This window comes from Grammomys surdaster, unplaced genomic scaffold (assembly GCF_004785775.1).
Source record: "Grammomys surdaster isolate TR1022 unplaced genomic scaffold, NIH_TR_1.0 170, whole genome shotgun sequence".
NCBI lineage: Eukaryota > Metazoa > Chordata > Mammalia > Rodentia > Muridae > Grammomys > Grammomys surdaster.
Window position 1 is genome coordinate 15,785,126 of NW_021604618.1, and position 10,889 is coordinate 15,796,014.

General features: G+C 39.4%; 1 pseudogene; it reads right to left on the bottom strand.

Annotated features, from left to right (window-relative positions):
* Positions 1-1,350: 1,350 nt before the first annotated feature.
* On the bottom strand, positions 1,351-2,784 carry LOC114620949 (annotated as a pseudogene).
* Positions 2,785-10,889: the final 8,105 nt, after the last annotated feature.

Sequence of the window (10,889 nt, forward strand, 5' to 3'; positions counted from 1 at the left end):
ACACAATTAATTTGGGAACATCCTGTAAAAATATGATAAGGTTAAATGTAGTCCTAAGGATATAGGTCTAATCCAATGAGATTGGACTAGAGAGAAAAGAAAAAGAGAGAAAAAGCCAAGAGGTTGGTGAATAGAAGAAACGCTGCATGAAGTACAGTGACAAGACAGTCACACAAACATAGGGATACATTCTGTTTCAAAATGTTCTTCAAATCTTCTCCTCAGATCTTGGCTGCTACTGTCTCTGAAGACACTGTGATCTAGAACCTGGATAGTACCTGAGGCCTTATACCTGGTTCCCTGTCACTGCCTCTGTTCTTTCAATGTCCCTCCAAAATAGAGGTAGAAAGTTTCCCTCTAAAATATAGATGAGACAAAACTAATTAATTTCATTGTTCTTTCCATAAATATATTAAACTAACTTGTAATATGTACACTTTCTCCGTTGTGTCATTAACAGGTGTGTGGGCTATTCCCAGGTAACACTGAGAACATACTTGAATACATACTTAGTGCTCTCTTTAGACTGAGGAATCGAGAGTCATAGAATACGAAAATATTCAGTTTTATCATCTTACCAAATACTGCATTGTCCATCATAATTAAGATTCATGATGTATTCACTTCTCAGCTAAAATTTATGATTTTTGCTCATGCGTTCAAAAGTGAACCTGAGCTCTACCTTTCCTTTTGTAAATAAATTGATTAATTTTAGTTTTGATGCTCCACTGGCTTAGGGATGTTTCTTATTTTTATGTTCCATTAAAGAACTGTGTGTGGAATTTTGGTTTTCTTTTTTTATATATAGAAATGTGATGTTTTATTACAAAGAGTCACAAAATGAAAATATCTCAAAAAGGAAGCTAGGTTAACAACCTCCACCTACAGAACTAGGGAAGACAGGGCAATGTCTAAGTTTTCTTGTTTGCCCAAGACGGGGTGGGAAGGTATAAACAGAACCAATCTAAAAATGGCTGATATTACCCAAGCCTGAAAAGGGGTTCCAGAAGACCCAGTCACCCCTTCTAAAAAGCTTAAAAGGAGCATCTTAACAGAGCTCCTAGGCAGGCACTTAGCAGTTCAGGATTTTGTCTTCTGGTTGTTTTCTTTCCACTCAGACCCTATGTGGTTCAAAGCTGAGATGGGGGGGGGGCAGGATGGACAAAGGAGCCCTGGGAAGAGGTCTTCCCAGCACCACTGCCCTGCTCTGGTCCCTGGTTCCTATCTAGTCCCTAGGGACGGTACATTTAATATATTTTATATAAATACACAGAGGAATAGAAAATATAAAATCTGAGAAATTGAGGGATAGTGAGGAACTTCGGGAGAAGATGAGGCTGCAGACCTTGCTCAGGCCATCTTGACCTCTTCTCTGACCCCTTTGGCTTCTGGCTTCTCCTCCTTGGTTTTCTCCTCTTCTGTGACTTTTTTTTCTCTTCAGGATCTTTCTCTTTCTCATCCTCTGTTTTGATTCTTTTGGCTTTTTTGAAGTTAGAAGAGTTCTTGCGACCACCTTCTCCCTCCTCATCTGAATCCGAGAATTCTTCCTCACAGGCAATGCGTTTGTCAGAGGAGCAGATGGAGATGCGTTTGTCAGGGTCTTCCTCATCCTCATCACCGCTCTCTTCTGGGATAGCATCCTCAGGTATGGCCTGCATCTGGACCCCAGGGGCATGGGGAAGCATTCTCAAGTTCTCAAAGAGCCACTGCTTAATCTTTTCCAGGTATTCATTAGTGTTCTGGTTAGTCATATTGGGAGGGCTGATGTGAAGCTTGAAATCTGGTCCAAAGTATTCAAAGTAGTCATTGTATGGGAGCTCATTAGGGATCTCTGTGTCCAGGGCCACAGCTGTCTCGTAGGTCCAGCACCGAGCAACGTTCCGGATGGTGTAGCCACCTCCTCCCAGCATTAGCATAAGCAAGTTGAAACTCTTCACAAACTCCACACACTTGGCATGCCCTTTGATGGTCAGATTGAAGCAACCTAACCGGTCCCCAGACAGGGAATCGGAGCCACACTGTAAGACCACTGCACTAGGCTGGAACATCTCCATTACTTTGGACATGACTGGCTTGAAGATGGCTTCAATGCAGTCTTGCAGTGGGTAGTTAACAGCGTAGTACTTGTCTTTGCCAGCCCCAATATCCCGTAGGTCCCCAGTTCCCGGGAAGTACTCTCCATATTTATGAAAGGACACAGTCATGACCCGGTCTGTAGTATAGAAGGCCTCTTCCACGCCATTGCCATGGTGAATATCAATGTCAATATACAGCACTCTCTAGTGATACTTTAGCAGTTCCAGGATGGCCAAGACAATATCATTGACGTAACAGAAGCCAGATGCTTCAGACTTCTTTGCATGGTGCAGGCCCCCAGCCCAGTTCACAGCGATGTCCATCTGCTGCTTATTGAGTTTCACAGCACTTGCGACAGAGCCACCCGTGGACAACTGACAGAACTCAAACAGGCCATCAAATACTAGACAGTCCTCACCAACGTTGAATCTCTGCATCTGCTTGCTGTACTCAGACATATTACCTGGGCGAATAGAACGCAAGAATTTTAATGTAGTCATCACTGTGGTACTTGGTCATCTCCTCAGCATTGGCTTTGTGAGGACGATAGATTTCCATTTTCTGGTAGAGACCGTAGTTGAGCAGCAGGTTGTGGGTCATGCGGATCCGGTGAGGCTTCATCGGGTGCCCTTGTCCATAATAGTAGTTTCCAACGTCCCCATCATAGTAGTAACGGACTTTCCTCTTGGTGCCCTGAGTCTGCGCCATCTTGCTCACCGCCCGGCCCTCCCGTCAGTCTCTGGTTTTATTTTTCAAGACTGAAATTATCAATCAATTGATTTGTTGTTGATGGCGAAGAATTTGTTTATAAGGTTACTTGATTTTTCTGGGCATTTTTGCTGTTCCTATTGATTTGAGGAAAACGTTTTCCTCAAAAAAAAAATTACAATATACTTTTATTTTATTTAGTAATTTACATGAACCTTCTAATTTTGTTTTCAGATTGATAATTTATATTTCTATAGAAATTTGACCTGACAGCTTAGTTCTCAAAATTATTGGCATAATGTATTTATAATATTTGCTTACCTTTTAATATCTGCTATATCAAGTATGCATGTTTAATTCCCCATATCATTCACTCATACTTCTTGCTCTTTTTAAATCCATTTTTAGAGTTCTAGAAGCTTTATTAGTCTTTTGGATTGGAGCACAGGCCTTATGGGTATTCTTACCTTTCATTGAACTCTATTGCAAGTGCTTATTCGAATGTTCTCTCTCTCTCCCCTTCCTCCTCCCCCACTCTCTTCAGTGTGTGTGTGTGTGTGTGTGTGTGTGTGTACAACATATCCTCAGATACACAACTGAAATGAATCACTTTTTGCTTTCATATTTGAACATAAGCTCACAATGTTCATTGGACCTGCCTGTTAGAACATTCTCTGTGCCTTTGGCAGTTCTCAGTGCAGTTAGCTGCCCACTTTTAGCCCATTGTAATGAACTTAGTATTTGGTAACTCTCAAATAAAGGTATTTGACACCTTAATCTAAACTTATGGATTTAGAGGTTCAGGCAAAACTATCTTCAAATTAAACAAATTTAGCTTTATTTATAGAATTTTTCCCTTGTATTGCTGCTCTTAACTCTGTTTATTTGTGTTCTTTTACTTATATGGATTCTAGATTTCCTTTTGTTACTGCTTTTTGGATTTTGTATTTTGTGATTGTTTGTATATGCTTGGTCCAGGGAGTGGCATTATTAGAAGGTGTGGCCCTGTTGGAGTAGGTGTGGCCTTGTTGGAGTACTCGTGTCACTCATGTGGGCTTTAAGCCCCTTATCCTAGCAGCCTTGAAGTGAGTATTCTGCTAGCAGCCTTCAGATGAAGATATAGAACTCTCAGCTCCACACTGAATCATACCTGCCTGGATGCCACCATGTTCCTTCCTTGATGATTGTGACTGAACCTCTGAACCTGTAAGCCAGTCCCAATTAAATATTGTCCTTATAAGAGTTGCCTTGGTCACAGTATCTGTTCACAGCAGTAAAACCCTAACTAAGTCAGGGGTTTTGGTTTTTGATTTTTGTTTTCTTAGTTGGGGACAAGTACTCAAATTTCATGAATGTAAATGTTGAGAGTTATTCACTTAATGTAATTGTCATCTCCGAAGCTTACTGCTTCAGTCTGCTAACCTGAGCTTAGATCTGGAAGCTTTCTATCCTCTATACAATCTAATCTAGGCCTAGAATGTTTTCAGCCTCCGAAACTTACTGCTGAATAAGTTCACCGTTTTTAGCTCTTTCTGAACTCTGGATGGCTGGTCAACTCAGCTGTGCTGGTTCAGAACTCCCCTCTACACTAACTGATTCAATATAGTTTCTCTTAGCTTCTCCTGAATTGTTCTGCTTGACCTCATACTAACTTTGGCAATATGTTCTAATCTTCTGGCTCCCTCTAATCCACTGACTCCTTCCATCTTCACCTGTTTCTCTCTCTCTCTCTCTCTCTCTCTCTCTCTCTCTCTCTCTCTCTTTCTCTCTCCAACCTCTTTATAACCGTCTCAGTAAAACTGCCTTTTTTTTTCTTCTCTCTCTGTGCTGCTCTCTCTTTTTCCTCTCTCTTCTCATGAGACTTGGGCATATCCTATTCCATCAAATCTTTCTCTGATTCATCACTTTGTCTGCCAGTCAATTCGATGTCACTTTCAAACACGGATACTTCCTCTACAAACTAACTTTACCTTCATAGCTTAGGATTAAAGGTGTGTGATAAGTGTGTGTCTGTATTCCAGCCAGAGAGATTAAGGATGTGTGCTAAGGGCTGAGCCATGCTGCAACTAGAAACAGTTTTTGTTTTTTTCAGTGATCAGCATGATCTCGGGGTTCACAGTGTGATCAAGTATCTTGCAACACAGAGTTGCCTATTTGTTCCAACTCTTCTCATTTGTATCATAATGTCAATCTTTAGGGCAGTTGTTGGCAAAGCAAGAGTAGAGACTAAATTAGTTAACTGACTCTTTTTGTCAACAAAACATGGGAACATGGTTGGATTCATTCATTTTTCAAAGCTTACAGTTGGAACAGAGTCATGATAATGGTGTTGTTTACTTCCTCTCCTTTGTAAAGCACACCATTCTTCTATAGCAGGAATTGTTTGGGTTCTGTGTCCTCCAGTACATGGTGATTATACCTTTCATAACTTCCTGGTGAACTCAACCACTTGGGCAAATAAGCAGTAGTCTCATTCAGCATGCTTTAAAGATTTATCTCATTTGTTTACAAATCCACTTTAAGAATCTTGGCTTTAACTGAGAAATAAGCCCATTAAGCTTATTGTTAGTAGTTTGGGTATTTTACAGTTTGGATTCCCTCTTTTTTTTTTATAATGATTAAAATTCACTTTGCTGGGTTTTTTTTTCTCCTTTATTTGTTTTGAAGCTATACAAAAGACAGAATCGTTCTTCTGTCTTTCCCTTTCCTTGTCTCCCCTCTTTCCCTCCCTCTCATCTTTCTTTCTTGAATACTTCAGACGTTTAAATTTCCATGTTTAACTTAAACTCTCAGTGTAACACCTTTGCCTTCCTTCAATAATAAACAGGCTTATGAATTCTCCATCTTCAAATGCTTCCTGCTCCTACTATTTATATGTGGCTATTATCTACAACTTTGCACATTAATTTAATTTGTACACCTTCAGTCTATACTTCTGTATGTTGTTTCATATGCTCTTGACTTACCACTGTGTTACAATTTAATTTACTAGCTCTTCTTATTTCTTTTTGCTTATCTGTAGATTCTTGTTTTTATTTATTAATTTGCTGTTTTTGCTTTTTTTTTTGACAGGGTCTCACTGTGTAGCTATGTGTGACTGCCCTGAAACTCACAAATATGTACCTACTGATCCCATGTACTAAAATGGGGTGTGCTACAATGCACAGCCCTACTATACTCTTTTCAACTCTTTCCTTCTGGAATAACTTTTGTTCCTTCTGAAAGATATTCTGTAGTTGAGAACTATTGCTTGCAACTTTCTTGGTTTTGTTTGTTTGTTTGTTTGTTTGGTTGGTTGGTTGTTTTTTTTTTTTTACTTTTTTTTATCTGAAAATTTCCTTGTGGAGGCTTCATACTTGAAAAACAGTTTCACAATTTTCTCTTGTGCATTTTGTGTTCTTTCTCTTTCCTCTACAGATATACATAAACACCCATACATATATATCCACAGCAAATGACTCTGGGCTTTGTCATTACCAAATGAAACACAGAACTTAAAAATCTATATCTAGTTAAACAACTAATTTGCTGTCCAAAATTACTTAATTAAAGGAAACCACGCTTCAGTACATCCCTCTAAAAAGCAGAATTAGCTAGTGATCTACCTTGTAGGAACACCAGCAAATTAAGTAGCTATAAGATAATAGGTGGAAACACAGGCTGTTTTGTTTTCTTGACTATGTGAGTACATTCTAAAGTGCTGAGGCATCAAGAATATTTTTAAGTTGGTATATGAAAGAGAATTGGTCAGTTTCAAAAGAATAGTGTCCCCAAAGCTCCAGAGCATATTAGTCTAGGAAGACTAATTAACTCTAATTATTGAAAAAATACACAAGAGGACAGAGAAGCTTCATTCTGAAAGCTAGCCTTTAAATAGATTCTCTCAAAAGATACACTCATAAAATCACATGAATAAACGGGACAGTCACTTGAGGACTATGCTCCCTGGAAACAAAGCCCATGTCATTACAATAGAAGTGCATTCACTGTGCAATGAAATTAACTATTGGCCAAATTTGCAGGACTAATGGCAAAGCAAGACTATGGTCCACAAGCAAAGTCAGTGCTTTTAAATAGAATGTCCTATGAAAAACAATATCTCAGTGTCTTTAAATTTGAAATGTAATACTGTACAACTATACCCATAACACTGATGAAAAGATCTGATAACGTTAGGACTAAGGTGGTCCCCAGTATGTAATCTTACTGCTGCTACAATCTACATTGTTCATGGAATGTTCTGCTCTGCCTATATGTCTAGTTAAAATGTGGTCACATAAGTAAAAGCATTGCAGACTTATTTTTAAGAGGAAATCCACTTAGTGTATAGTATCTGCTAGTCTCCATTGTCCTGTTCAAATTCAGTCTTAAAACTACTGATGAAACCCAAACAGAATCATTATGAATGCATGCTGCATGAGTTACCTTTATAGGGGAAAAAGAGCACAGCACAGGGAGTGTTCTGCTGATGAAAAACCCATAGTCTGCATATCAGTGTACACACTTAAGTAGGTACAGATGGCAAGGGGAAAAGTGGGATGTAAAAATAGGCTTGTAGTGACTATCATGTGGAGACTTCTTCAAAAAAGAGGACACAGGAAAGAAAAAAACCAGAGAGAAGTGCTTCTTTAGTCATCTTATTTAGTTCTGGGAATAAACAGAGGCTTTAAAGAAAGATGAGGGAGGTTTAGTTGATGAATGGAAGACAATAAAACCACAAATGGTATACTCTAGTTATCATAGGATGATGGAAATGTACCCTGACAAGCATGGTAGGGCTATTTATTATGACAGTTAATTTTAAACTTTATTTAATTCTTCTTTCTGTGTATAGGTACATGCCTAGAGACTTTTGTAGAATACCAAAGAGGCACATAGTAGGCATCAAATACCCTGGAGCTGGAGTTACTGGTGATTGTTAGCAACCTGGTATTAGACAGGGAACTGAATTCTATTCCTCTGCAAGAGCAACAAGCACTCTTAACCAGTGAGCTATCTCCCCAGCTACAGAAATTATCTTTAAAAGCGAATGTACCCTGAGACTGAAGCCAACAAGAATCACTGCGGAGCTAAGTGACTCATGAGACATTTCCTTGGGGTAGGACACGTGTAGACTATGATGGAAGGACAGAAGAGCCAGCTTTACTTGAAAGTGCTCCAGGCCTAGAGGACACAGGCTTTCATAACAAGACTGTCTTGTGGGACATTAGAGTTGATCTTTTCATCCTAGATCACCCCCTTGTGCTTACTTAGTGCCCTGTGATTCACCAGCTATTCCCTTCCTACTCCCAGCTTTTGTCTCCATGTCCTTGAAGACATGGATTCTGATATACCTCTTCCTGCCACTCCCTGACCAAAGACAGATACAATGAAGCCATCTCTTTATGCACAGTCTGGCATCTCCTACAATCTGGCACTATATTATGGGCTGTTTATATCTATCATAAGCCAGTCCTGTGAGATCACGATGACATCTCATACAGTATCATTTGTCACACTGTAAGAAGAGGTAATATAATCACAAAAGAGTTTGATGTTAAGGGGCTATGAAGATGACTCAGTGGATGAGAGCTCTGAATATTCTTGCAGAGAACCTGGGTTTAGTTTTTAGTGTGAGTATGACAACTCACAACCATCTATATTTATAATTCCAGAGGATCCATTGCCCTCTTTTGGCCTACACAGGTACTACACACACACAGTACACAGGCAGACAGGCAGACAAAAACACCCACACACATATATTTAAAAATGAATAAATCTCTAAATTTTTTTTATTTTGATGCTAAGAAATAGTCCAGAGACCTATAATAGAATCAAACACAACTGGCAAAAAGTAAAGTCATTGAAACGATTCCTAATTTTATGGACTAGCACTCATAAGATTGAGGCCTAGCTCAATCATCAGCAGAAAGGCTTCATCAGCAACTGATGGGGACAGATGCAGAGATCCAAAACCAAACATTAGACAGAGCTCAGGGAGCCCCACAGAAGACAAGAAGGATTGTAGGAGATAGAGGGGTAAAGAACACCACAAGAATATAGCCCACAGAATCAACTAAGCAGGGCTCCTTGAAGCTCACAGAGACTGAAGTGACAATCAAAAAGCCTGCATGGATCAATACTAGGTCCTCTGCACACGTGTTATGGTTGTGTAGCTTGGTGTTCTTGGAGAACTCCCAGCAGTGAGAGTCTCTGACTCTCTTGTCTGCTATTTGGACCCTTCTCCTCCTACTGGGTTGTCCCATCCAGCCTTGATATGAGGGTTTGTGCCTAGTCTTGTTGTATCTTGTTATGCCATGTTCAGTTGATGACCCTGGGAGGCCTGCTCTTTTCTGAAAGGAAACAGAAGAGGAGTGAATCTTGGGGAGGAGAAGTTTGGGAGACTGGGAGGAATGGAGGGAGGGGAAACTATGGTTGGAGTGTAAGTATCAAAGAATAAATTTTAGAAAAGAAATATTGAGAATTGGAGAGAAGGATTTACTTGTGTAGCTCAAACTTCTAGCATGTATTATATGCCTGTACTTCTTATGAATATGCATCAAAATGAAACCTCTCACACCAAAATTAGTGAATATGACATGAACATCCTTAAAGGAACACCAATTTCCTTTGTCCCCATCAACTCTTCACCTACTGAAAGCATAGTGAACTTTAAAAGATGAAATTATCAGTTAAGACAAGGGTAGTCACCTAGTAATCTATAGCCTAGCTTTCTGGTCTTTATATGCATCTTTCATAAATGTTTTTGGTAACACACAAGTTTGCTGGGGACATAAAAAGTTTTGGTTTTTAGGAAAAAAACATGAATATTTGATACCAACTGATTTATTAAAACTCGGCTTACAACTGCACACTGATTCTTGCCATATATATATATCATATAAAATATGACAGATTGTGTGTCTGGGCTTCCTGAAGAAGTCTGCTCTTAACCAGGACCTTGAAAAGAGAAGGAAAGGGAGACACGAATGTTCTCAATCACTGCAAGCCAGACTTGATGCCCATCTATAGACATTCCATAAGAAGCAGCAACTACTTCCTTGATCTCCTGTTTCCTGGAGTTAGAGTCCTCCTGGTGTGTGCCCATATCCCACAGCTACACATGCTGGCACTTCCAGAAGAAAACTGGAAAGAGAAGTAAGTAATAAGCAAAGGAAGAAAAGCTGCAAGTGGGGTGTTAAAAGGAGGGAAGAGATAGAAACAAGGCTGGAGAAGGGGGAACAGGGGACAAAGGGAAAGAGGATGAATAAACCTCAGAAGGGCTTCAACTAGAGAAGCAATGTGGTACCTTAAAGCTGGGGAAACTGCGAAAGACAACTGGAATTTACTTGACAGCAAGAAGCCATGATGGGTGGCCCTTTCAATCAAGCACATCTGTAAGGCGACAATAGCAAGCCTGAGAAAGAATAAGCAGCCACTCCTTAAGAACAGGAATGCCTTGGGCAAGGATGCAGCATCTGCTTGTACACAGAACTCCATGAAAAAATCAGAATCCAAATAAATTTCTGCTCCTCTCATTTTCTCCACTTATTTTTATTAGGTTGTTCAAAACATGGTTAGATAGAACATGCTAGGGATAAATTATTAAAAAGTTAACAATAAAAATACAAAGTCCTTGATTTAATTCTAGACACCTATGTGTGTTTGTGCCTACAAACATGAACACATATACTTACAAATTTTTAGATGAAATTATAAAGTATGTTGTCTCATTCAGAATGAAGCCTATAATTTCTGAAGTGGGATTCTTTCTTTTTATATATATATATAAGTAATTAGACAGGAATGTACCACTGCAGGAGGCACTCTGAAGCAATATTTGCTCAGTGCCTTGCAAAAGCAAGAGACTCTAACAAAAGGGATGAATAAAAACTAATTTAATTAAGGCTAGAGAGACAGCTCAGTGGTTAAGGTGGTTAAGGTAACCTGTTGCCTTTACAGAGGACTCAGGTTTGGTTCCCAGCACCCATAGACAGCTCACCATTTCCCGTGTATCTATGGATCTAATGCCCTCTTCTGGCCTTCATGGGTATTGTACAGATATGGTGCATAAAAATACATGCAAGCCAAACACTCATACATGTAAAATATTTAATATTTTA